The sequence below is a fragment of the Zalophus californianus genome, chromosome 4 (assembly GCF_009762305.2).
Source record: "Zalophus californianus isolate mZalCal1 chromosome 4, mZalCal1.pri.v2, whole genome shotgun sequence".
NCBI classification, from domain to species: domain Eukaryota; kingdom Metazoa; phylum Chordata; class Mammalia; order Carnivora; family Otariidae; genus Zalophus; species Zalophus californianus.
In genome coordinates this window covers 159347724-159375556 of record NC_045598.1, presented here as the reverse complement: position 1 = coordinate 159375556, position 27833 = coordinate 159347724, and the positions used below count along the sequence as shown (strand labels likewise).

General features: G+C 39.3%; 1 long non-coding RNA gene across 1 annotated transcript; it reads right to left on the bottom strand.

The window, feature by feature from the left end:
* Positions 1 to 26864, bottom strand: LOC113937719. The gene is made up of 3 exons (XR_003524689.1): positions 26795 to 26864; positions 9092 to 9186; positions 1 to 189 (listed from the first exon to the last, which is right to left on the bottom strand). It is a non-coding gene; the product is annotated as an uncharacterized LOC113937719 (long non-coding RNA).
* Positions 26865 to 27833: the final 969 nt, after the last annotated feature.

The window sequence follows — 27833 nt, the reverse complement described above, 5'->3', positions numbered from 1 at the left end:
GCTTGTCCAGCAGTGAGCTCTAAGCATGGATGTTTGCGAAGAAGCAGTCAGTCGTGTTTCCATGAGAAATGAGGCATCTCTGAGCAAATGGTGGGTGATCAGGACTCCCCGGGACAGAGACACAGGAAGCAGCAGGAACTTTGGTCACGGGTTTGCAGGTGTGCTCAAAATAGCACAGAACACTAAAAGCTGATCAACATAATTTTTCATTAAGTATGTTATAATTAATTTCCACTTACTACCTCTTACTAGCTTTTAAATGTACTTTTGTTGTTGTCCTTGTCATTGTTAGAGATGAGACGCATAAGAAGAAAATAGCAACACTGTAATATTTAGGTCTGGACCAGTAGGCAAAATCCTGCTATCTTTCTGGTCTTACACCTTGGAACGGGCAGCAACGTGAATATCTCCTAGAGAACAGAAGAGAGCTGGCCTGGAGCCATCTTGGGAAGGAGCCCTCCGTGAGGGAGTGTTTCCTGCCAGGAGTAAATCCACATTAGCTCCAGGAACACTAGAGATGAACTGTCAGATGTAGCCACTGAGGGGAGCGGCCATCAGTGATTATCTGGAGCTTGCTACCCATGCCAGAAAATGAGTTGGAGTTCCCCAGCAAGGAGGATTTTTGCACAAAAGCAAGAGAGGAAAGGATGAGAAAAAGGAAGCAGTATTTGGATATCATTTGCTGCACCCGGGTGGTATTAAATTCAGAGTATTGCATACCTGTCAAGTTAGTGCTTTGCTGAGTCTTACCTCTTGCCCCTTGCCCAGCTCCCACGCTCTAGCTGCCAAAGGCTGCATAGTGAAAAGGGGGCCCAGAGGGATAAAATTACATGGAAGATTGAAGTTTCAATATTAGGTCAGACGGGGCTTTTTTTTTAATTTTGAAAGAACTTTAGGCTTACCGAAAAGTTGCAAAAAGAGCACAGAGTTCCCATATAATTTTCACCCAGCTTCCCCTCGGGTGAGCATCTTACATAACCATAGTACAATTATACAAAGGAATTCATATTGGTAGAATACTATTACCTGAACTACAGAAGGCAATTGGATTTCACCAGCTATTCCACCGATGTCCTTTTAATGTTCCAGGATCCAGCCCGTATGTCATTTAGTTTTCATGTGTCCCTAGTCTCCTCCAGTCTCTGAGGGTGCTTTAGTTCTTTCTTGTCTTTTGCGACCTTGAAAGAGTCCTGGCCGGCTACTTTGTAAATTATGTCTCAGTGTGAGTTTGTTGATGTGTCCTCCTCTCATGATTGGATGAAGGTCATGTATTTTAGCAGGAATACCACAGAATTTATGCACTCTTCTCAATGCAGAACATCAGGGGATACATGATACTCATAAGATACATTGTATGGATCTATTGCTAACAGTGTTAACTGGGCTGAGGTAGTGTCAGCAGTTTACGCACTATAAAGTTACTGTTTTCCCCTTTTTAACTAATAAGAATCTTGGGGGAGACTCTTGGAGGCAATGAAAATACCGTTTCTCCTCAAACTTTTGCCTACTAATTTTTGCATCCTGCCTACAACAATTAGCGCCGTGGTGTACTAGTAACTTTCTATTTCCCTCCTTCCTCTGCATTGATCAGTTGGAATTATTTTGAAAGGAAGAGCTATTCTTTCCCTCACATGTATTTATTTATTCAGTTAGATAGATTTATCAGTACAAACTCATGGATATTTACTTAATTCTATGGGTTATAATACAGTATTATTATTATTTTACTGCTCAAAAAGTTCAGCTTTGGCTATTGGAAACTCTTTCCAGTTGGTTCCTGTGCCCTTTCGACATGTCCCCACCCTTTTGGGAGCATTTCCTTATTTCTGGCACCAAAAGATAATCCAGGCTGATCCTGTGCTTTCCCTGCCCCAAGCCAGGAACCAACTGCTTCTCCAAGGAGGCTTTTTTTGTACCAGGACCCAAGCCAGGATCACACATTTCATTGAATTTTCATGTCTAAACCTAGTTCAATTCCTTGGTTCCCTTTTTTTTTTTTTTTTTTTGAGAATGGTATTTAGGAACCATCATGTGGGTGCTAGATAGATTGTTACTAAGATTTCATTGTTTCTAGACATTCTCAGGAGACAGTTTGGAGATATATATTTATATATACACACACACAAACACATGCATAAACACATCTATATTTCTTTATCTAGCCATATGAAAACTCACACACACACACACACACACAACAAAAACACGAATCCATATTGATACTTATGATTCCAATCAAACTCCTCTTGGCTTATTCTAACTTTCCCACTCCCACTCCCTGCATTATGTATAATCTTTTTGTCTAACACTGAAAAACCTGGCTCTCATTATCTGTAATATATTTGTTTAATTTTCAAATCTAGTATAAAAATAGCGTCAGAACTGGTAAACCACAGATCTGTGAGAAACGAATGTTCTAAGTAGAATAAAATATTTGTCTGTGTTTCTTTTTTCTCTTTTGCCTTACATTAGCCAGTCAAAATATTATTTCCATTTTGTGTGGTAACATTTTCACGTTTAATATGATTAGGTTCACTTATTATAGGTTGTATTTATTGGGATTTTCCCACACATCGATGATTTGTAAAAATTCATATGCTGTAAAATTTGCTCTTTGTGGTGGACAGTCCTAAGGGATCTGACATATGCAGAGTGGAGTATCTACCATAAAAGTCATGCTATGAAGCAATTCCATTATCCTAAAAATTCCCTCATGTTTCCCTTTGTAGTCAGACAATCCCTTCACTCTCCCTGTTAACCATTGGTTTGTTTTTCTTCCCAATTGTTCTGCCTTTTCTAGAATGGCATATAAATCATATCATGTAACATGTAGCCTTTTGGGTCTGGTTACTTATGGTTAGCAAACTGCAGTTGAAACTCACACATGTTTGTTTTTTATGGATGTGCCAGTTTGTTTATACATTCACCAACTGAATAATATCCAAGTTGTTTCTAAATTTGGGCAAGTGTGAATAATCGGCTATCAACATCCACATACAGATTTTTGCATAAGATTTTCACTGCACATTTATAAATATCCAGAAAGAAAATTATTGGGTCATTTCATAAGTGTAAGTTTAAATTCATAGCAAAATAAAAATTCAAATTAAAAAAACCCTACTATAGTGATTCCACAATATCTGTACCATTTTGTACTCCTACTAGGGATGTAGTGACTTCTAGTCACTCCGCATCTTTGCCAACATTTGGTGCTTAATTTTTTAGCCATTCTAAAAATGTGCAGTGGTATATCTCTTTGTGGTTTTAACTTGTATTTTCCTAATGACAAATGATGTTGAGTATCTTTTCTTGCTTTCTATTCTTTTTTCCTTTGATGAAGTGTGTATTCAGTTCTTTTGACCATTTTAAAATTGAATTGTTTTATTACTGAGTTTTCAGATATCTTAATATATTTTAAATAAAAACCCTTTGTCAGAAATACAATTTGCAAATACTCTTCCAGTCTGTAGCTTCTCCTTTCATTCTCTCAATAGTGAGTTTTGTAGAACAAACATTTTTAATTTTGATAAACTCCAATTTACAATTCATTTTCCTTTGTGGATCATGCTCTTGGTGTCATATTGAAAATTTGCAAATACTCTTCCAGTCTGTAGCTTCTCCTTTCATTCTCTCAATAGTGAGTTTTGTAGAACAAACATTTTTAATTTTGATAAACTCCAATTTACAATTCATTTTCCTTTGTGGATCATGCTCTTGGTGTCATATCGAAAAACTCTGCCTTACCAAAGTAGTAAAGACTTTCTCCTTCATTGTGTTCTAGAAATTTACAGTTTTAGGTTTTATATTTAGATCTATGACCCATTTTAAGTTTATTCTTGTATATGTCACAAGGTCTAGATACAAGGTGGTTTTTCTTTTTGCACATGGGTGTCTGCTCAGCACCATTTGTTGAAAAACTACCCTTTCTCCATTGATTACCTTAGGACCATTGTTAAAAATCAGTTGATTCCATTTGTGTGTGCCTATTTCTAGGACTTCCATCCTGTTTTATTGATTAATGTGTCTATACTTTCACCAACACCATGCTGTCTTGATTACAGTAGCTTTACAGTAATGCTCAACTTTATTAGTCACTAGGGAAATGTAAAGGAAAAGCAGAATGAGATACCGCTATATGCTCCTCAGAGTGCCAAAAGTCAAAAACACTAAACACCAAATGTGGTGATCACGTAGAGTAACCAGAACACTCACACATTGTTGTTGATTATGTACAGCAATATAATCTGGCTTTCTCCTATAAAACTAAACATTCCTTCGCTACCCCAGTGATTCCAGTTCTAGATATTTACCCTATAGGAACGAAAACATACATCCACAAAAGGACTGGCACAAGAATGCTTATCACCATTTTCCCTCTAAGAACCCTGAGCTAGAAACTGCCCAAGGTTCTTCAACAGGCAAATGGATAAACAAACTGTATGTAATCAAATGCTCAGCAATGAAAAACAATGAAAAACTTCTGTTACACACTGAGTGACCAACATGGCAGCCTAACATTACATTGAATAGCTCAGTGATCAAGTTGGTGAGGACAGAGTCATATTGGTTTTGAATTTTGGTCTTTGCACCTATTGGTTTTGTGATCTTGGCATTTTTTAAAACTTCTCTAGGTCTCAGCTCCCTACCTCTAAAGTGGAGATAATTATACCTGCTCCATAGGGTTGCTGTAAAGATTAAATGAGATCATACATATGAAGTGCTCAGCATGGTGCTTAGCATATAGTAAAAATCTATCAATATACATATCAAAATACATAGTTGAAATCATATTACATTTGACTCTTGAACAACACTGGGGTTGGGGGTGCTGAGCCCCCCTGCAAAGACCCGTGTATAACTTTTGACTCCCCCATAACTTAATTACTAATAGCCTACTATTGACTGGAAGCCTTACTATTAACAGGCAGTTGATTAACACATATTTTGTATGTTATATGTGTTATATACTGTATTCTTACAATAAAGCTGGAAAAATGTTAAGATAAATCAAAGAAGAAAATACATTTTCAGTTAAAAAAAAAAAATCTACATATAAGTGGACCTGCACAGTTCAAACCCATGTGGTTCAAGGGTCAGCTGTATATTAATATTGCAGGGAGCTTTTAAGTTCTCATGGTACTTATAGTTTTGCTTAGCTAGCATTCTCATTTTTAGAAAGCTAATACTGTATTGTAAAGTAATGTAACCTATTTATACTCTCTTTGAGGTAATTTTTGTTTAGTAAATTCATCTGAGACAATTTTCATCACCAAAGGAAATTTAATGTGTGAGCTGATTTTATTGTAAAGTTTATTTTTGGCTTCTCAGACTCTTAAACAAAAATATCCTATTCCCATAGGAATGGCGAGTGGTGTAATTCTCCTGCAGCAGAGATGGTTTGGAGAGATGACTGAGGGTGAGGCACATAAACATACTCTTTATTTTTCCCCCAGCTGTGTTCGCCTCCACCAAGGTGACGTGTTATGCTTTTTGTAAAATAGCCTGTTCTTTCAGTTGAGTAAGAGAGATTCATAAAAACTCAAAGATCTCAGGAAAGATCAAAGATTTCAACTTGTTAGTTGAGTCAAGATCAAGTTCTAAAGCCTAGCAAGTGGGGCTGAACTTAGAAAGAGGGTGGTTGGTGCTTCAAGATCTCTAAGTGCCTCATCCCCACCCAAAGTATATCTATTAGGTCTTAAGAGATTGTTGAAATATTGGGAATTAATCTAGGATAACCTTATGGATTTGGGGGAAGTTTAGCTATAGGCACACATTAACAATCAGAAAAAAATGTATTTTCATTTTTGAAAAAAATAATTCTCCTTAAAAGCCATTTGTGAGCTGATCCACTGTTCTAAGTATTTCTAAATTTATCTTTCATGGTCTCCCTTGTCCCTATTATTTATTAAATTGACCCTTTGGATATTAATCCCTTTAATCTTCATCTATAAAAACTTTATCTGCAAAATCTCTAAAAGGAAGACAGTAAGGGCACTGTGAAGTTCAAGTATGTCAAGCGTGTTCAGTGAATTGTAGTCACTTTCCACCGCATATTTCCTGAGGGCCTACTGGGTGCACACTTTGACATAAAAATGATGTTTTATGTCTCACAGAAGTAACATGAGATTCTTTTAGGCATCTGCTGAGAATGATGAAACAGTCTTCGACATATTTTCTTCCACGGATTGAAGAATGGGTTATTTGTACACTAAACTTAAAACACACGTGCTAGGGGCACCTGGGTGGCTGTCGTTAAGCGTCTGCCTTCGGCTCAGGTCATGATCCCAGGGGCCTGGGATAGAGCGCCGCATCGGGCTCCCTGCTCAGCCAGAAGCCTGCTTCTCCCTCTCCCTCTCCCCCTCTCGCTGTGTCTCTCTGTGTCGAATAAATTTAAAAATCTTAAAAAAAAAAAAAAAACAAAAAAACACCTGCTAGGATGTTTACATAGGTTATTGGCTGCTTCCCAAAAATGTTTTCTTTCTCCTTTTTATAACCAGTCTTGAGGCGTTTTCATTTGCTGTTCCCTGGCACACTTCGCATCTCCAGGGAGAGCACGGGTGGGTGGAGCAAGTAAGAGAATCTGGTGTGTCTACGGGGTTTGCAAGCAAGGGAGGACTGATTGGCACCCGCGTCCAGCAGCTGCATCCACTGCTGGTTGCTGGCTCTCCTGTTTGTGTCCACGTTGATGGAGGGAATAGCCCTTCCAATCACATTACTCCCTCTCGAGTGTGAAACCACAGGGCCTTTGAACTCAGAGCTCCTCTCTGCTGTGATGCTCCACTCGCCTGCAAAAGGGGCGGCTGAGAGCCCTGTGAATCCGCATTTGTCCCGTGGTTGTCTTTTCTGCCTGCTTCCCACTGTTCCCCGAAGGCTGTTGATCGTTTTGCTGCCTGGTTCAACTGTGTCGAGGGACGCAAGGGACACTGTTCAAAAGGAACATGGCTTTGTTCTAGTCGACTTCACCAACCTGATAGTATAAATCGGTTCACATTAAAAACAAAACATTCGGGGGGCTCCTGGGTGGCTCAGTAGTTAAGTATCTACCTTCAGCTCAAGTTGTGATCCCAGGGTCCTGGGATCCAGCCCCACATCGGGCTCCCCGCTCAGCAGGAAGCCTGCTTCTCCCTCTCTCACTCCCCCTGCTTGTGTTCCCTCTTTCGCTGTGTCTCTCTCTGTCAAATAAATAAATAAAATCTTAAAAAAACAAAACAAAACAAAACAAAACAGCATTTGGGGGTGCCTGGGTGGCTCAGTCGTTTAAGCGGCTGCCTTCGGCTCAGGTCATGATCCCGGAGTCCTGGGAGCGAGCCCCATGTCAGGCTCCCTGCTCAGCGGGGAGCCTGCTTCTCCCTCTGCCTCTGCTGCTCCGCCTGCTTGTGCTCTCCCTCTCTCTGCCAAATAAATAAATAAAATGTTTTTAAAAAACCAAAAAAACCCCACATTTTGGGGGCTCTTTCCTCTACTCGCTTATGCAGTACTTCAAACTCCTGAAAATCTCCCTCTGCCCAAGCATTAGAGTATCTCACATAACGCTTTCCAGCGGCAACTTTGCTGCCGCGGCTACCTCAGCTGTAGATACGTCTGACATCACTGCTTCTTCCGTGCCTTGGCCGCGTTCCTGCACCTTCCTGGCAGCACTGGCCCTTTGCCTAGGGCCCAGGTGGACACTGCCTCTGTCACTTGCTAATGGCAATCACCAAAGTCTCCTACGAGGCCCATCTCTGATGCACTGAGCCCCCCAAGGGCAAAACTCAAAGACCAGGTCTAAAAACAAGGGGAGAAAGTTTCCTTTCCTCTTACAAAGAAGTCTTTGCTGACCCTATCCTGTGAGTTTTCTAGACATTGTCTGACATGTCGTAATTCCAGGGTAGCTCAAAACTGCTCCAAAACTCTACTTTTAAATTGTTGGGATTAGGGGCGCCTGGGTGGCTCAGTCCTTAAGCGTCCGCCTTCCGCTCAGGTCATGATCCCAGGGTCCTGGGATCGAGCCCCGCATCGGGCTCCCTGCTCCGCGGAGAAGCCTGCTTCTCCCTCTCCCACTCCCCCTGCTTGTGTTCCCTCTCTCGCTGTGTCTCTGTCTGTCAAATAGATAAATAAAATCTTTAAAAGAAAAATTGTTGGGATTACTTGAGATATACATTATTATGCACAAAGAAGTCTACTTTTATAAAAATATCATCTTTAAGGTGGAATGGAGATCAAAAGTCAGGGAATAGAAGGTTGTTGAGTGGGGGGTGGGGTGGGGAATAACACCATTGAAAGGAAGCAGCTGTTTCCCCTCACTTAGAAAATTATAAATTCACATGGGGCTGTCCCCTTTGCTCCATCAGTGACTCACCCCTGCCCAGTATGGGATCCAGAAAGGCCCACGAGAGAGACTACTGCCTGGCTTAAGCACTAGGTTAGGTACTTACCTTATAACTCAGTGATTCTTTCTCGAGGGCTCAGAGATCAAAGGGTAAACCTCCCTGCCTTGATACCCACTCTACAAAGGGTTCAGCCCAGTGAAGTTGCTTTTCAATTCCTTGCGGCTCCCATTGTCACACACAAATCCTCCCTGGGGGCCAGGTGTGGGGCAAGCTGACCTAAGCTCTCCCTCGAGCTAGTCTCCAAAGCAGGCCTGCTGAGGTCACCCTTCACCCCTGCTTCCCACACAATCATTCAGAGCTCTCCGAGAGAGTGAAAGGAACAGCTATAGTTAGATTTTTCATTTAAAATTTGGCACTGCCTGAAGTCATTCCCATTCCTTCCAATGACTGTTGCCATTATATTAAAAAGAGTAAATTTGCTGCTGCATTACTTACTGCCCAGAAAATCCAGCTGAAACCTGCTACTGCCAAATCTGCAGTTTCAATGCAAGGCCAGAGCCTTTAAATAGCTCCTGCTAGTGAGGATTTTCTGCTGTCTAGAAAAAAAATTTTTTGATACAGCCTCAGTTTGAAGGATTGGACATGGACCATTAGAAACAGAAAATGGTTGTCCTTGTCTCTCTCAAATTCTGACTGCCCCATTTGCCTAATTTTTAAAGGTAAAGTCTCCTCAGAGCAGTGGTACTTGGCATCTTTGATCAGAGTGAGGGTTCTTTACTTACATTTTTGCCAAAGTCCCTCAAATCTTTCCTTAGAGGCCCATTCTCCACACCTGAAATTTTATGTTTACAGGCTCACTGGTGTAGAAAGTTTTCTTCTAAAAAAAAAAAAAAAAAAAATGAGGAAAGAGAGCATAAAAGATTGAAAGTTCTTTCTCAGATGGTCTTCAGAGTGGGTAAATGGTCTCCTCATGAGATTTAATTTGATTCCATTTACCTATTGCATAGCACAGCAAACAAGAAAGCAGGAGGATAAAAAGTGGGTTTTTAAATTCTTTTTCTTTTTATTCTTCCAGCTCCACATTATTTGGACCTAAACTGTTCCAGAAGATTGAACATGGGATGCACAGTGTTGCAGAGAAAATAACTGATAAGAGAATGCCTTATGTTAATAAAAGTCCAATGGGGGGGGGGAGTTTAATATTTTGTAGCTAACAGGATATTTTCTCTCTCCTTAAAATATATTCAGAGAATCAAATCTGCCCACTTGATTGTCTGGTTTGCTCACAATTTGGGGGCTTTGAAAACCACATCTTAACTCACTACTACATTGGTAGGATGACCCCCAAATATCACAGAATACAAAGATGCTCCCACCACAGACATAGGCTGTGACATCTATAGGGAACTCTGAAAATGTTCAGAGAATTTCTAACCTTTCTGAGGTTCCTTCCATCTAGAAGTTTTAGTCTAATATCTGGAGGCCACACAGACACATTTAACCCCTTTCCATAAGACACTATTTGAAGATATTTGTTCCTCCCTTGAGAATATTGTAGCATCATGCACAAATACTCCACAGCTCAATCAGTCCTCTATCATGGTTTATGTATCTACTGTGGTGTGTCCCTTCCCTGCCTTTAGTCCTGCTTCTCAGAGGACTGTGCTTGGCCTGCTGGAGACCCTTTTGTGGGTCAGTGGAGAAGCAGTGTGTCTGGAAGTTTACTGCCCATGCTCAGGGCCTTTGGCCAACAACACAAAGTTGGAGAAGTTTGAATGCCTAGTTCCCTTCTCTCAGTTTTGGGCAACTTTGAAGTCTCTCTTTCATTTGAGAGCATCCCTGTAGAATCAGGTTGAAGTGGGACTTAAATTGTCCTCTGCTTGGCTCCCTCCTCTTTCCTGTCCTGCTGCTAGGCAATCTCCCTCATCAGTATTCCTCGGAGCACTGCCTTAATAAACCACTTTCACACAAGTCTTCATTTCAGAATCTGCTTCTTGGTAACTGGCCTTAAGACAATGTATCTTCCCCGTAATAAATAGCAATCAAAACAAACATTACTTTATGAGTGGTCTAATCAGTAAACAGTAAAATAGAACTAACTGCCGGTTTATTCCAGGCACTGTGTTTCCACTACTGCAGCCCATGTTTGCATTCTACATTTAGACAACCATATCACCCCATGGATTGCTCTCACTGCCAATCAAGCCCCTCATACACTTTTCTGTACGAGCTATTAAAAAACAGAATCTCTTCAGTGGATCTGAAGTAATGGAAAATTTAGCACTTATGTTTTGTTCCTGCTTTCCTTGCTGTAAAGAATAGTAAAGAGATACCCATCATCATCATGGCAGAAGAAGAGTTTTCTACCATATTCCCCCTGAAGAACACCCATTTAGAGAAACACCCACGGATGAGAGCGCTTTTGTGAAAGCGCAGGAGTCCAATGGAGAAGATCCAGCACATCACTGGGGCAAAAAATGCTGGAAACTGGATGTACAGAAGAGGGTCAAAGGAACAGTTTCACTTTGCCCTCACCCAAGGCAGCATGGATCAGTGCTGAGAACACCTTCTCAGCCTGTGCTTCCTCCTGTGCAGGAAAGTCAAAGCGTGTGTGGGAAGCTGCCAAGGAGTCTCATCTTTCTCTTGCCCCATCCAGAATACTGAAGCATACTGTGTACCTGGTGGGCAGGGAGAAGCTGAGAGAACAGCAGGGCTCTTGGAGGATATCACAGGGATTCTGGTCCTACAACCATGTCACCATCTCCATCAGGAAGGCCATCCAGGAGCCCCTGAGGACTCTTTGCCTGCAGATTCTGCCACTGGCCCACAAGCACCAAAACCACTTCACACTCTTTACCCCTCCAACCTCCACCCCATGGCTGGCTCCCTGGATGTGCTCCAGGTGACAGCAGGAGCATCTTTACAGATGAATAGTGAGCATGTGCAGAGAGCTGGCCTGACTCCTATAGGACTGGGAAGAAACTTGAACATTTAGCATCATACTAGGGGGGAAAAATGGAGGGCTGCCAGCTCTAGCTTGGCCTTGTAGGACTGAGAGAAGGAATGCAAACTCAGGAATTCTGTCACAAGAGGGCACAAGAAGTGTGGAGCAGGTGGGGGCATAGAAAAGCTCTGAGAAAGCCTCAGAATCTCTAACAAGGCTGACAAAGGTATTTGTCTCCCAAAGCTAGTCAGTGAAGATGGAGGAAGACAGCTGCTTCTTCAAATGTGAAGACAGAAGACAAGCCTTTACAAACATGAAAAGCCAAGGAAATAGGACACCATCAAAAGAACACAATTATTGTCCAGGAACCAATCCCAAAGAAATGGAGACCTGTGATTTGCCCAATACAAAATTCAAAATTGTTTTAAGGAAGCTAAGTGAGCAGCAAGAAAATGCACAGAGAGAATTCAGTGAAATCAGGATAACAATACATGCAAAAAATGAGAAGTTTAACAGAAAGACAGAAATTATTTTTTAAAAAAAAGAAAAGAAGAAGAACCGAATAGAGGGACAGCTAGGTGGCTCAGTTGGTTAAGTATCTAACTCTTGATTTCAGTTCAGGTTGTAATTTCAGGGTCATGAGATCAAGCCCCACATTGGGCTCCATGCCCAGCTTTCTCTCAGCTTTCTGCTCAGATTCTCTCTCTCTCTCTCTCTCTCTCTCTCTCTCTCTCTCTCTCCCCCCCTGCCCCTTCCCCCACTCGTGCGCACATGCACTCTCTCTCTCTCTCGCAAATAAATAAATAAAATCTTGGGGAAAAAAAAGAGCCAAATAGAAATTTTGGAGCTAAAGAAGGCATTAAACTAAATAAGTGAAACACAGAAATACAAATATGGTATGATCTCACTTACATATGAAATCTAAAAAAAAAAAAACTAATACAGTAAGTAAAATGGTAGTTGCCAAGGGCTAGGCATTGGGAGAAATGGAAGATGACAGTCAAAGGGTACAAACTTCCAGTTATAAGAAAAATAAGATCTGGGGATCTAGAGCACAGCATACTAACTATAGTTAACAATGCTGTATGACATATTTGGAAGTTGCTAAGAGTGTAGATTATATATGTTCTCATCAACCCCCGACATAAAAAATGGTAAGTACGTGAAATAATAGAGGTGTTAACTAATCTTACTGTGACAATTATTTCACAATATATACATGTATCAAATTATCATATTATACACCTTAAAGTTACACAATATCATATGTCAATAATTTCTCAATAAAACTGGGAAAAAGAAGAATACTGGAGTTTGTGATTAGGAAGGTCGTAGACTTCCAGTTCTGAATATACAGTAGAATCAATAATTCAAAAACTCCAGAACATGTAGACATAGTAGATAAAATATAACAACTTCTTTTGTTTTATAGCATTTTCTTCAAAAGGTTAATATATTTACATGGTTTAACAAGAAAATACACAAAACATTTATAGTAAAGTTTCTTCCCCAGTCCTCATGCCTATCTACCCAGCTTTCTTACACAGAATTCATAAAAACCACCAGATCGTCATACATCTTTCTAGGTATAGGCTATGCATATAAAAGTAAAGTATTTACATACAGTTGACACTTGAGCAATGCAGAGGTTAGGAACATGAAGTTCTATGCAGTCAAAAATTCATATATAACTTTGACCCCCCAAAAAACTTAATTACTAATAGCCTACTGTTGAATAGAAGCCTTGCTGATAACATCAATAACTGATTAACACTTATTTTTATGTTCTTGTATTATATACTGTACTCTTACAATAAAGTAAGCTAGAGAAAAGAAAAGGTTGTGAAGAAAATCGCAAGAATAAGGGGTTAATATCTAAAATATATAAAGAACTCCTACAACTCAACACCAAAAACCTCCCAAATAGTTCAATTAAAAAATGGGCAGAGGACCTGAATAGACATTTTTCCAAAGAAGACATACAGACGGCCAATAGACACATGAAAAGATGCTCAACATCACGAATTATGCAAATAAGAACCACAATAACGTATCTCTTTACACCTGTCAGAATGGCTAAAATCAAAAACAAGAAATAACAAATGTTGATGAGGATGTGGAGAAAAAGGAACCCTCAGGCACCATTGGTGGGAATGCAAACTGGTATATCCACTATGCAAAACAATATGGAAGTTCCTCAAAAAATTAAAAACAGGATTAGCATATGATCTAGTAATTCCACTTTTGAGTATTTACCCAAAGAATATGAAAATACTAACTTGAAAAAATATATGTACCCCTATGTTTATTGCAGATTTAGTTATAATAGCCATGATACAGAAGTAACCCATGTGTCCATAGGTAGATGAATGGAAAAAGATGTGTGTGAGTGTGTGTGCAATATTATTCAGCCATAAAAAAGAATAAAATTTTGTCATTTGAAACAACATGGATGGACCTAGATGGTATAATGCTAAGTGAAATAAGACAGAGAAAGACAAATATCACATTATTTCACTCATATGTGGAATTTAAGAACAAAACAAAGAGAAAAAGAGACAAACACAAAAACAGACTTGTAAATACAGAGGCTAGGTGGTTGCCAAAGGGGAGGTGGGCAGGTGGATGGGTGAAAGAGATAATGGGGGTTAGGAGTTGATTTATCTTGATGAGCACTGAGAAATTTAAAGAATTGTTGAGTCATTATATTGTACACCTGAAACGAATATAATACTGGTTAATTATATTTCAATAAAAAAAGAAAATTGTAAGAAAGAGAAAACATATTTACAGTACCATACTGTATTTATTAAAAAAAAAAAACCTGGGTGTACATGGACCCATATAGTTCAAACCCATGTAGTTCAAGGGTCAACTGTACTGTGTTTTTATTCAGATAGAACACAAAATGTGCATGCTATAATTCATTGTGCCTTTTCCACTTACCAATAGAGTTTAGAGATAGTTTCACATCCTAACATAAAATATCTTCATTCTTTCTTTAAGCTACGTCATAGGCCTATGAAAGGGTATCTAACCAGTTCTGTAATGACTGACCTTTAAATTGTTTGAAAACTTTTGCTAATGTAAATTGTGCTGCAATATATTTTGGCATCATAGGGTATATACCTCTGAAAGGTTGATAGATTTTGTAAAAATTTCCCCTAAAGGATTGAAAAATGAACTCTTCTAACTAGCAATTCATGGGACTCCCTCTTTCCCCATACCCTGCCCATTTGTAATAAATATTCTTTTAAAGGTATAACTCAACTCAAAATACAAACAGGGGCCAGAAATGGGGAAGAAACTTAAAATCAGAGAAACTATGTAATGAAACTGACTATCATGGAAGGGAAATCCAGACTCCATCATCTAGGGATTTAGGTTTTAACCCTCATCAACAAATGAAGGGGAAAAAAAAAAAAAAAAAAAGACCCCCCCTGCTGAAAGGGTTCCATGTTCAGTGAGAGAATATTCTAGAAATAATAATGTTCCAGTCAACACAGGAAGAGGACAAGATAGATATCCTGTTTTGGTTGAGACTGTAGGAGTCAAATTAAATTATTTCCAGGTTGAAATTTAAATTTATACTAACTGGATGTTCCAGTTACTCCCAAGGCAAGAAACAAATTTAAAACATGTTCTCAGAGAATCCTTCTTTTGGCCATGATAGAGTAGCTTGTAATGGTCTAGGCTTCTGCCAAAAACAATTATATCACTGGAGCGAGTATACAAAATAACTATTTTAGATGTTGGAAAACTGGCAGTGCAGACTTATGATTACCAAGAGAATGAACTCAAGTGAGGTGGGCCCCAGGATGATGAAATCTCTCTCCCTGGGGACACTTCCTGTGGCTGCATAGGTGGAGAACCACAAACAGCACCATGGTGTTGCTGAGGTCAGAAGACAGATATGAAAGTAAAAGATGATAGAGCAGCTGGACTTTGCAAAGTAGGATAATAAGAAATAAGAGAACTTGCAGAGAAATAGTGGCTGAAACCGATCTGTGTCCCCTTGAGTTTTCATCTACAATAGAAGCTTTGTATTCATAAGGGCAAGTCTCCATTAAGCCAGACAAAGTAGATCTACAGAGAACAAACAACTACAAGGAGCTGTGAGCTAAATCACCACTGGAGCTCATTCAGGGCTGGAAACATTCAAGAATCAGCCAGTGTGGGGGAACCTCCATGAACACCCCAGAAATTTAATGGAGCAAAAAATTCCCATTCATTCCACAGTGCTGTTCAATGCTAGAATTTAAATGGGAACAAGAGAAGACACCCAAGAAGACCTGGGTGTGCTTTCTAAAAACAGATACGATACATGAGAACTTGATGCATGCATGACTTCTCTTTCCACATCATATATATTGAGTTGTGTTTATTTTCAGTAAAATAGTCTGACAACCAAGGATACTGGCAGGAGTCCTTTCTTTTAGTAATCTTCCAGCTGGATTTTCTGGTAGCTGTGTCCACAGTCTATGAGAGTACCAGGCTCCCTTTTCATTCAACTTCCAGAGAGCAGAACTCCCATGTCCTAAACTTTCTACAGCACATGTGACAGTAGCTATGGCTAATTTCTTTCACATTCACTCCTTCATCTTTCACATGTCTCTTCAAGGTAATCTAAACTTTTTCTGTTATGTGCTTCCAAATTCTTCCAGACTCTACCCATTACCCAATCCCAAAGCCACCTCCACATTTTAAATTATTTTCAACAGTAGCACATCACTACTCAGTACCAGAGTCTGTGCTAGTGTCCTGGAGTTGCCATGACAAAATACCCCAAACTAGGTGACAATGGAGGCAGAGACTGGAGTGAGAGGTCTACAAGCCACCGTATATCCAGAATTGCCAGAAACCACCAGAAGCTAGAAGAGGCAAGGAAGCTTCTTCCCTAAGGCCTTCAGAGGGAGCCTGGTCCCAGTGACACTTGGATTTTGGACTTCTACTTTCTAGGACTGTGATACACTCCATTGCTATGGGTAAGCCACCCCATTTGGTACTTTGTTACAGCAGCCACAGAAGAGTAACACACTGTTAAATCTTGTTGTTGTTTTTTAATTCTTTTCTATATTTAATGTGTTTATATTCTTTAACTACTTGTCTAATTTCCTCAAGCTTTGCAAAGTCATTAAGTTCATTTTCTACCCTTTCTTTCTCCATTTCCTAATCGTTACTATATACTAGCATGCTCCCAGCTTGACATTTGTGCCCACTCCTTTACCAACACTTGTTCTTGTATGTTCCAAATCTTCTCAACAGGAAAACCCTTCGTATGTCCTACTACGGGCTCGACCACGCTGAAGACACATAGGGTTCACACGAAGACCATATGTAGCAAGAGAGACTCTACCAGGGTCTCCATTTGCATTATTGCAACTATCCCCAACTGATTTGTTCATTAAACGTTGATTTTGTGTCTACCATGTTGCAGATACTATGTTAGCCACCGGTAAGCATGACACTAGAAGGTTTACTAAATACTTCACTGAAGGAAAAATGATCCAAATTATATCCACGTTAGGAACATTCCCTGACAACCATCTCCGCTTGCCAAGAGCCAACCTCCCACAGGTAGTAGCTCTGCTCATGATGGCCCAGTCCTAGCTTCCTTCCCTTTCTTACTTCCCTATGTTGCCGAGACACCAGCATGTTCCCTAGCTTATTCACTGTATTCAAATACAACCTGCCACTCACCACCTTTGTGACTTCAGGCAGTTTGCTTTGAATTCTCTGTACTGCATTTGTAACAACTTCAAAAGGTCCATGATAATATATTCGACCTCCCAGAGCTGTTGTAAGGATTCGGTATGATAGCCTATCTTGAGAAAGCACAATGTGAACAACTGTTAATTGTTATTACTGCTGCTCTTAAGGACCTTGCAGTCTAATGGGGGAAGGACTGTTGAGCAATTATTGCTAGGTCTGCAGAAAAAAATGTATTCTTGTAACCAGCTGGAGTAGTATCCTTCCTGCCGCCCTGACTCCTACCTAACTTTGGTATTTATTTAGGAAATTACAAAGATAGCTTATGTTGGTCAGATCTAGTGTTTCTAGAGTTTAGATATGGGGAAAGAAGTGCTCTTAGGCAAATAAAGACAAGTTCTCCTTGAGAACATAAGAAGGGATCACATCCTACTAGTACATAAATGCACCATTAGCTAATTGCTCATTCTGGCTCCGGATTTCTTCCTTTTTTCTTCCCCTTTATTGAGCAAGAAGACCTCTGGGTTTGGCTACTGTTTTGCCTGGAAACATGAGAGGAAGACTCAGCACTCAGCTTGGTTTTTTGTCACTTCCTGTGACTGGAAGTGTCTCAAAATAAGCTGATGGGTTAGATAGGCCTTTACAACTTGACTTACAGTTGATAACATCACCATTTTACCCCAACTTTTTTCATGCTAAGGCAATTGGAAAAAGGTCAGATATTGGTTTGGATTCCATTTCCACAACTTAGTAGCTGGGACTTTTTACTTATTTTTTTAATTTTTGGCAAATTACTTAGTCTTCCTGAGGCTGAGTTTCCTCATGTGTAAATTGAGAGAAATAAGGATTAGATGAAGTAATTAATTGAAGAGTTGGCACACGGTATGGCTTAGAAAATGATAGTGCTCATTATCTTTATTCTTCAGTCATCATTATGTTTATTTACCTCTGCATTTTTTAATCAAACCAAGCACATATAAATGGAATTTGGGAGCAAGAGACAAAGGCCATTGAAAAGAGATCAGGGAATGGAGCATGGCAACTGGATGTACTGGATATACTTAATGGGCATGTTTGCTGTCCTTGAGACATGTAGCATTTGCTTGCCAATGGCATTGAACTCAGACCCATTCTCAGACACTTCCTTCTCAACCAGTCCTTCCTTTAGGCATCTCTCTCTCTTTTTTTTTAAGTGTAACTGTCTTTCATTTTAAAAACATACCTTACAAAATAAGTTAATAAAGCAATTATTTATTTTACCAGTTGAAAAGTATGGTGTGAATCAGTGCAAGGAAGACTATAACGTCTTTGAAGTAAAAATATCTGGATTTAAATTCTATTTCTTCGACTTACTAATGTTGTGACCCTGAACAAGCTACTTATTTCTCTGAACGTTCGTTTCCTCACTTAAAAATGGCTATAATTTTTCTGACTAAACTAATTTTTGAAAGGAAGAAATATATTGCAAAAAAAGCACCTGGAACATCTTATAGACTAAAACTGATAGACAAAGTGTTAATCATTATGGAAATTACTACTAATACTATGAAGAAAAAGATTATTTTAACTGAGAAGTTTAAAGACAAAGTGTTCTTCATGTTTTTCTTCTGGAATAATAAATGGATGAGAAAAAAATGAATGATATTTTGAAAATAATAAAGTGGGGGGACTTGCCATATTAAAATATATTTTATGGCTGATTTAAACAAGGGTATGAATTGTTCAATAGGTATATCAGCTAAACAGACCAGTCTAAATCATGTAAGAACTTGCTATATGGTAAAGAAAGAATCATAGCGTAATTAGAGAGGAATGCATTGTTCAATAAATAATATTAGGAAATTTAGCTAAGTATATAATGAAAGCCTAGCTAGATCTTTCTTTTTTTAAGATTTAAGTGTTTATTTTAGAGAGAGAGCACGTGAGAGGAGGGGCAAAGGGAGAGAGAGAGAGAGAGAGAAGCAGACTCCCTGCTGAGCACAAGGCTCAACAGACGCAGGGCTCCATCTGGGGACCCTGAGATCATGGCTTGAGCCAAAATCAAGAGTTGGTTGCTTAACCAACTAAGCCACCCAGGGGCTCCCTGGCTAGGTCTTTCTTAACCAGCTGAGCCCCCCAGGCATCCCCCTGGCTAGATCTTTCTTAACACTTACTATTAGAACATTCCAAATTTGTTTCTCTTCCACAATGTTGCCCACCCCCTCCCCATTAAATAAAACATCTTTTCATTGACACAAAGGCTCACATCTCTAATTTTGCTATCTTCTTTTTCCTTCTTAAGAGCTTCTGGAAATACTATAGTTCTGAAGATTTTTATGACTTCACAATAGTCTGAGTCCCCTGTCTTCCTAAATCAAGAGACTTAAAGATTGATGTGGTTTTCAAGACCATTTCACATGACATTTAAGTTAAGAGGTTAATGTCTTAGATGCTGCCTTTGATTTAATTTTCTTTCTTTTTTTTTTTTTTTTAAAGATTTTATTTGTTTATTTGACAGAGAGAGAGAGACAGTGAGAGCAGGAACACAAGCAGGGGGAGTGGGAGAGGGAGAAGCAGGCTTCCCACTGAGCAGGGAACCTGATGCGGGGCTTGATCCCAGGACTCTGGGATCATGACCTGAGCCGAAGGCAGACGCTTAACGACTGAGCCACCCAGGTGCCCCCTTTGACTTAATTTTCAAACGCTGTTAACCCAATAACTTAGCTTACAAATGGACATGAGGAAGCTTCTGCTTCTTGCCATGATGATGAACTAGCATAAGCTACTGAGTCAAAATCAAAGCTGGAGAATCTATAGAAGCCAGAGGAAACCAAGAAACCATAAAAACTTTAGGCTGGATTGAAATCTATCTTGAACTGGTTTGTGGTATATGGTGTACATGATATAAGTTTGTGTGTGTGTGTGTGTATGTGTGTGGGGTGTGTATGATATATGTGCATGTGTGGTATGGTGTGGTGTGTATGGGGTATGGTATGTATGTGTGTGGTGTGTTTGGTGTGGTGTGTTGTGATGTGTGTGTGTGTGTGTGTGTGTGTAGGGGGTAGGGGAATCAGACGTGGATTATGTGGTATATATCTGTGTGTGTGTGTGTGTGTGTGTGTGTTTGTGTGTGTGGTGTTTGTGTATGTAATGGGTTGCTGGATCCTGGGAGCGAAGGCAACCAGAGGCAGCAAGGAGAAGCTTAGTTGGAAGAAAGTTTCTTCCCACATGCCTTGGCCAAATCATTGCCTGCCCTTTCACCACAGATATCAGTGGCAATAGTGGCCCTGGTCTCTGATGTCTATATCTACTGGTATCAACTGGGCAGCACAAAAGCTCCACTGGGCTGAAGAATAAGGTAAAAACAGATGAAATCTGAGAAGTCATTCTTGGGAATTTACCCCTAGGCTTCTCCTCCAAATTACCAGGACCAATGAATTATACTTTTTTAAATCAAAATGAAAACATTGATAAATATGGACTGTTATTAGGCCATGACATAAGCCCCTATATGTTGCAAATTATCAATATCAGACCAACTATGTTCTTTGACCATAAGGCAACACAGTGAGAAATTAAGGCAACACAAAGAGCTTAAAAGCACATGTTCAGTGACTACATAATAACATGTTGCCAAACAACATTTCAATTAAAAGAAAATTATAAAGAAAATTAAGAAATAGTTACAATGAAATGATAGTGAAAACAGTAGTAGTAAAACTTTGTAGTATATGGCTAAAGCGGAACTTAGAAGTAAACATATAATCTAAATAAGTTTATCGGATCACAAAAATGTTTATCAAAAAATGCTGTCCATTAACAATGCCTAGAAACAGTAATCAAAGCATCCAGCTTGTTTGCTTTCTAAATACCAATTCCCACTAAGGGGAAGCATGGTTTTTGGAGAAAATGGCCGATTCTGGATCTGGGGACTATATGTGCAAGGTAAATCTGGAACATTTTCTCATGGCCTAGTCATTTTGATATCTTCTTTGCAAAAACAAAACAAAACAACAACAACCAAAAACCAAAGCACCCCAGCAAAACAAACAAACAAAAAATTTAAAAAATAAAAGCAAGAAAAAAATTCTCAAAGACGACTAGGGTCATACCAACAGGACTCAGAAGCTGCTTTGAAGAGGTTCCCACTAGACACAGCAGGGACACTTTGAACATCAACAAGGATAATAATTACAATATAGATGCAAATACATCATATGTTTAAATCCAGACGTTCATAAAACATGAAAAATTCAGTAGTCATCTTTGGGGGATGGTAGAGAACCAACTCATTATTGTTGAAAACTGTATTATATAGGTAAAAAAATCAAGCATGTAACCTCTGCTTGCAAATCGAATTATTCTTAACATAACCAAATTTCTGATAGTGGAAGTCTCCCATGGTAATACTATTCAAGCTACCAAAATGAAGGAGAAATTATAAAGTTAGAATATCACTTAAAAAACTCTGAAGAACTAGCGAATGTAGGCAATGCTCATCAGTGACTGCTAACTTCACTAAATGGCAGAGAGTTAGACATTATGCCCCTCCCAGTGAAAGGATACAGCACCACCTGTGAAACAGGCTTGCCAGAAAATCGACTTGAAATCTGATTAGATCTCTAGATTCAACTACATGAGGCAAGAAATAGGTGCAGGTGATGGAAGAACACCTTACACGACGGGGTGCGGACAAAAAAATCCAGACTGTGGGGCGCCTGGGTGGCTCAGTTGGTTAAGCGACTGCCTTTGGCTCAGGTCATGATCCAGGAGTCCCTGGATCGAGTCCCGCATCGGGCTCCCTGCTTGGCGGAGAGTCTGCTTCTCCCTCTGACCCTCCCCCCTCTCATGTGCTCTCTCTCTCTCTCATTCTGTCTCAAATAAATAAATAAATAAATAATCTTAAAAAAAAAAAAAAATCCAGACTGTGGGAGATGCTACAGGACAAATGACTGGATTTGTCACACATAACTTCAACACATAAACTGCAAGGAAGAAAAAGGATGGAAGAATCTATAAATTAAAAGAGAATTAAGAGACATATCAACCAATTACAGGGTACGGATTCAGACATAACAGGAGATGAATATAGAAATTGGAATGCTGACTAGATATTTAATAATATTACAGGATTAGTTTGATTTTTTTTTAAATGTGTGAAAATGGTATTTTAAGTTTCTAAAACATCATTATCTTTTAGAAATGACACTCAAACTTTTGAATAAAATGATATAATGTTTAAGATTTCCTTTAAAATAATAAAGGGAGGATAGATGAGGGTACAGAAGAAATAAAAGAGACCATGAGCTGATCATACTTAGAGTTGGTTGGGTTTACTGGAGCATACTATATTATTCTACTTTTACATCTGTTAAGTTTTTCATATTAAATTTTAAATTAAAAGAAAGTGCTAAGTGATCAACAAAAGTTAGGAGAAAGATCAACAGAATAAATGCAAAGAAACAAAGAAACAATTGCAGAAATCGAAGAAATAAAGAACCAAAGAGAAATAGAGAAGATTAACAAAAAGAAAAACTGGTTCCTTAGATTAAGAAAATAAGCTTGTGGAAAGATAAGCTTGTGGAAAAAAGGAGATGTGACTAAACAATATGAAAATATTTCAAAAAGAATAACCATAGATAAATATTTTTTAAAGATAATTTACTTGGTGGCCACATTGTCACCTCAAGCTAATGGCTAATTTATCTTCCTCTGGTACTTCAGCACCAGGACACAGTGTGGTCTGCTTAGCAGATTAACAGCTGTCCATCACTGGGAAGGAGAGGTCTTACCCTGAATTAAAAAATGATCATCTTTGCTTAAATATCAAGTCTCTTATAATTTTGTTACATGGACAGTCAGTCTCCTTGGGTTCAATAAGGCTAAATTTCTTATTTATTAAGGAAAGACCTTAGATTGAGATAAATTCATCTTGTGAGATGTGATTTCTTTGCTACCCCTGTGAAGCCTACTACTCAGCCTGTCTTTGTAGTTACATGTAGTTCTAAGTAGCAATACGTCTGCCTTTCCCTCTTAACTACTAGCTCCTAGAGGGCAGGGACTTAGATTGGTCTATCTCTGTGTTCCAGTCTTCCAGAACTGAGACTTAAAAAAATATATACCAATAAATTGAAATATTATATAATGTAAAAATATGTTAAAAATACCACATTCACACACACACACACACACACACACACACACACACACACACACAACTGAAAAATTTAACAGCTCAATAAGCATTACAGAAATAGAAGTGTAAGTCAGGTTTCCTACCTCCCAAGTATTAGGGCTGAGATAGTTGTACAGATGAGTTCCAACAAACTTTCAAGGAACAGGGAATTCCTATTTTTCACAAGTTGTTACAGAAAATTTAAAAAGAGTAAACTGAGCAGGGTATAACGGTGATTTCAAAACTCGATAAGAAAAGGACAATATGGGCCCACCTGAGTTATGAATACCAATAAAGGAGTTCCACTTTAGCTCACAATTGAGAAAATTGCAAGAATGCTGCATTCTCATCCTAATAATGAGAACAATCTGGAAAATCATGTTGCATATTTAAACTCAGCCAATAGCTGAGGATGCAAAGAAACCTAACAAACAAAAATCCAGAAAGTGATGAGCCCCTCCTAGGAGAGACAGGACCCACAGCTGCTGCGTTCTCGGTGCACAGCAGGAGAGAGTAAAAAGTCTGTGGAAATTCTAACACAATTGTAAAGCCTGAATGTGGGCTGGCATTATGGTCTAGGATCCCCAGATATGAAGGGAGGCTGCCCTGCCACCAGCCTTTTTTGGAACTCAGGAAAAAGATAGGAGGCAGGACAGGTGAGCTAAGAGAGACCTCCCTCAGGCGCAAGCACTGGAGGCTGCTGTCCACCCAAGGTGTCCAAGGACTCAGACGCCACCCTAGCGGCCAGACAGAAGGAACGTTCTCTTTTTTAGGTGTAAATATTTACTTCATTCTCTACTGTTATTTTACACACAGTGCCTAGCAGTCAATCAAAAATTATGAGACATGAAAAGAAGCAAGAAAATTGGACCTATTTCTTATTGAAATGTGGAAAAAAACAGTATAAAGAAAGAGGGGTTGGGGCGCCTGGGTGGCTTAGTTGTTAAGCATCTGCTCAGGGTCCTGGGATCGAGCCCCCGCATCGGGCTCCCTGCTCTGCGGGAAGCCTGCCTCTCCCTCTCCCACGCCCCCCTGCTTGTGTTCCCGCTCTCGCTGTGTCTCTGTCAAATAAATAAATAAAATCTTTAAAAAATAATAATTAAAAAAAATTAAAAAAGAAAGAGGGGTTGTCCTAGCAGATACTAAGACATAACAAGTCTTCATGCTAGAGTAATAGGTCACAAGGCTCTGAGACTAAGAACAGTGTCACACGGGACTAAGAACAGACATAGTAATGAATGAACAGAATAGTAATTGTAGCACTGTACCCAGGATGGTAGAGTCCTTGTCCCCATGTCAATGATTATTACATGATATGTAGAGACACTACCATTTTATACAGAGGAATGCTGCAGGAAAACAGTCTACAGAGAAACTTAATGGCCTTTCACTGCTCCTAAACCACATTCTGTGACCCACTGTCTGACCTGGAAAATGTACCTCAATAATGGGCAGGGAGACCAAAGTCGCTGTTAACTAGTCTTTGAATAATTTACAAGGCCTACAGTTTAGATCCCAGTAATAGTCTTAGGACTTTTATGTTAGATGTTAATTACAGCACTTCAGGCCTCACTAGCTAATTGAATTGGTAGTCAGAGAATTTAACAGTTACTTTATATTGACCATATGCTAGGTTAGACGAATGAGAACCTACTCTCTGGGGATAGTTGTACTAAACAAGCATTATTTTTTCTTAGTAGCAATGAACAGGGAGCATCATGAAAACACAAGAATATCCTCGTAAAGCTGGAGACTGTGCTGTCAACCATGGCCTCTACATAGTAGTTACTGTGCTGTAACCTAAAGTTCTGTCAGATATTTGGCATTACCCTCTTTGAGTTTCTTTTAGGTTCCTGGACTCAATTCCAGTGTGTGGAGGGGGAGGGTTTTCCCCACCAGACTAACAAGCAAGTCTGACATGATCTACCTGGAGGTAGCATCAGGTTCCACAGGTTAAGGGCTCAGTCCTACAAGACCGCTTCCCCCACTTCTAATGCCCGTGGCAAGCCCAGGTCGTTACCTGTGCTTCTGACTGACTGGCTACAGATCGGGTGTTCAGTGAAACCCTCCTTCTACTTCAGACTGACTCTCTCACAAGCCCAGATTGTCAACTATCCTTCATACTGAGTAGCTACACATGAGAGGTTCCCAGGACCCCCCTCCTTGAGTTTGACTAACTTGCTAGAGTGGCTTACGGAACTCAGAGAGACATTTTACTTACTAGATACTGGTTTATTACAAAGGATATAACTTGAACAGCCAATGGAAGAGACACTTAGGGCCAAGTATGAGGAAAGGGCTCAGAGCCTCCATGCTTTCCCACAGAGCGCCATTCTCCTAGCACCTCCATATAGTCACCAACCCGGAAGCCCTCCAAACCTTAGCCTTTGGGTTTTTATGGGGGCTTCATTATGTAGTCATGAGCAGTTAAATCATTGACCATTGGCAATGGATTTAATCTCCCTACCTTCTCCTCTCCCCTGAGGTCAGGGGGTGGGATTCAAAGTTCCAACTCTCTAATCACACAGCTGGTTCTCCTGGCAGCCAGCCCCCATCCTTAAGTTTGCTCATTAACATAGTAAGAAACACCTTTGTCTCTCTTCACTTAGGAAATTCCAAGGGTTTTAGGAGCTCGGTGCCAGAAAAGACAGGAAGACCGAATAATAGATTTCATATTATAAATCACAGTATCACAGGGTCAAATGATTAAAAAATGCATATGTAGGAGTAGGAGGTCCCAAGCACTTTGCACAATGACTAATTGTACAGATATCATAATTTTTCTAAAAATAGGCAAGTGTTCATATCCTTAACATATGCATTTTTTTGGGAGTCTCAGTATATTCTTAGGATATGGAAAGATAACATGGATTTCTTCATAGACCATGAAGCATTTTTTTATTTTGCAATGACCCATTTTCCTCAGATCCCATTTTGAAAACCACTTGCCTTTACGGGGATTGAAAATAGAGAATAAGGTTTGCAAGAGGGGCAGGGTCAAAAGTGACTTCACAGGTCTGAGGCATAAGGAATTAGATACATGATAACAGCATTCAGTGGAATTGGAAAGACACAGGAAGGAAGAGATTTCAATGAGAAAATAAATCAAGACTTCAATTTGGGACATTTTATTCTTGAGTTTCTTGGGAGACATTCAAATGAAGACGAGTTGGTAGTTGGAAAAGCGGGAGTGGAGCAGAGGGATAAGGTTAGGATCAGGGGCATGAAGACCACCAGATAGTATATAAAACCAGAAGATGAAGGAGACTATTTAGGACTAAGCATAGAGAGAGAATGTAAGTTGATTTCAGATGGATCCTTGAGGAATTCCAACATTTAGAAGGTAGACTGTAGGAAGAAGATCCAGCAAATAAAATGAAATTTAGCAACCAGAAAGATGGGAGAAATAAATTCTCTGATGCAAACACCCCCAAAACATTATTGAACTAACGGTTAGATGGTCTTCCAGCTTTTCAACTATTCTTCATATTGATTTCAAAAAGAAAAAAGATCAAGTTGTTCACTCACTTAAAATAATTATTTCAGTCAATACTCTTCATGGCTCTGACCTATGTGACAATATAACTGAGTTGGAAAATTCTTTCTGGGAATGTCAGAAGACAGATCTCGGAAGGCCAATAGCTTGGTTAGTGTAACACAGAGAGAGTTACTACTCACCACCCTGCACATCAGGGACCTTTGTGTAGGGCACAATCAGGTGGTAGTCCTGGTTTAGGACTTAGTATTTATTCTATTACTTCCCAAGGCCATTACAATGAGCAATTCTAGAATGTAGTGATCTCATAGCCCACAGTGTGAATCGTTCTCCAGTTGTTACAACACCAATTATACTGTTTTATATTGTATATTTGCTTATTTACTCATCCTATGGCCATGGCCCCTGAGATCTTTCTCAGTCTAGCCAATTCTGTTCAATTCATTTCAGTGCAACTCAATTCCCTGTGATCCAAGTCAATTTATTCCAAATGCAACTCAACTTAGTCCAAACCAATTCAGTGCAAGGCAACACAAGTTCAACATAACACAATTACATGTAATTAAACAAATTAAGTAAGATCTACCCCCAACATGGAGCTTGAACTCATGACCCCAAGATCAAGTCACATGTTCTGCTGACTGAGCCAGCCAGCTGCCCCAATTAAACAAACTTTAATTGAGCATCTCATATATATCACAGACCAAGCTCAGCAATTAAACATTCAATGACTCATAAGGATTTTACAAAACAGTTTGGAAAACATGTCTTTTTAATGAGGCATAGATTAGGACACTATAGAGCATGCCAACTTTTATGAATGTAACAAATTATCTCACCCTAAGCAGAAAAAAATGCCGGTCCTAACATTGACACAGAAACACCTCTTTTTAAAAAAGTTCTTAAAAATTATCTATTGATTATTCAATATATACAAGAAAATTTAAAAATTTAAGTTTAAATTAAAGAAGAATCAAATAAAATTTAAATAAAAATCGATTGTTTGAAGCCCAGATGTGAAATTCCATGAATGCATTGTCTCACTCCTTGGGGTGTTATTTGGTCTTTATATTTTTAGATTAAAAGGGCATAGGAGATGTTAAATTTAGCCCTTAGAATTGTGTGCTTTGATATTTTATACGTCTGTGCCAAAAAAACTGATCACTTTTATCAGACTCTGACATGATTATGGCACTTTGTAGAATTTCCACCAGAGCATAG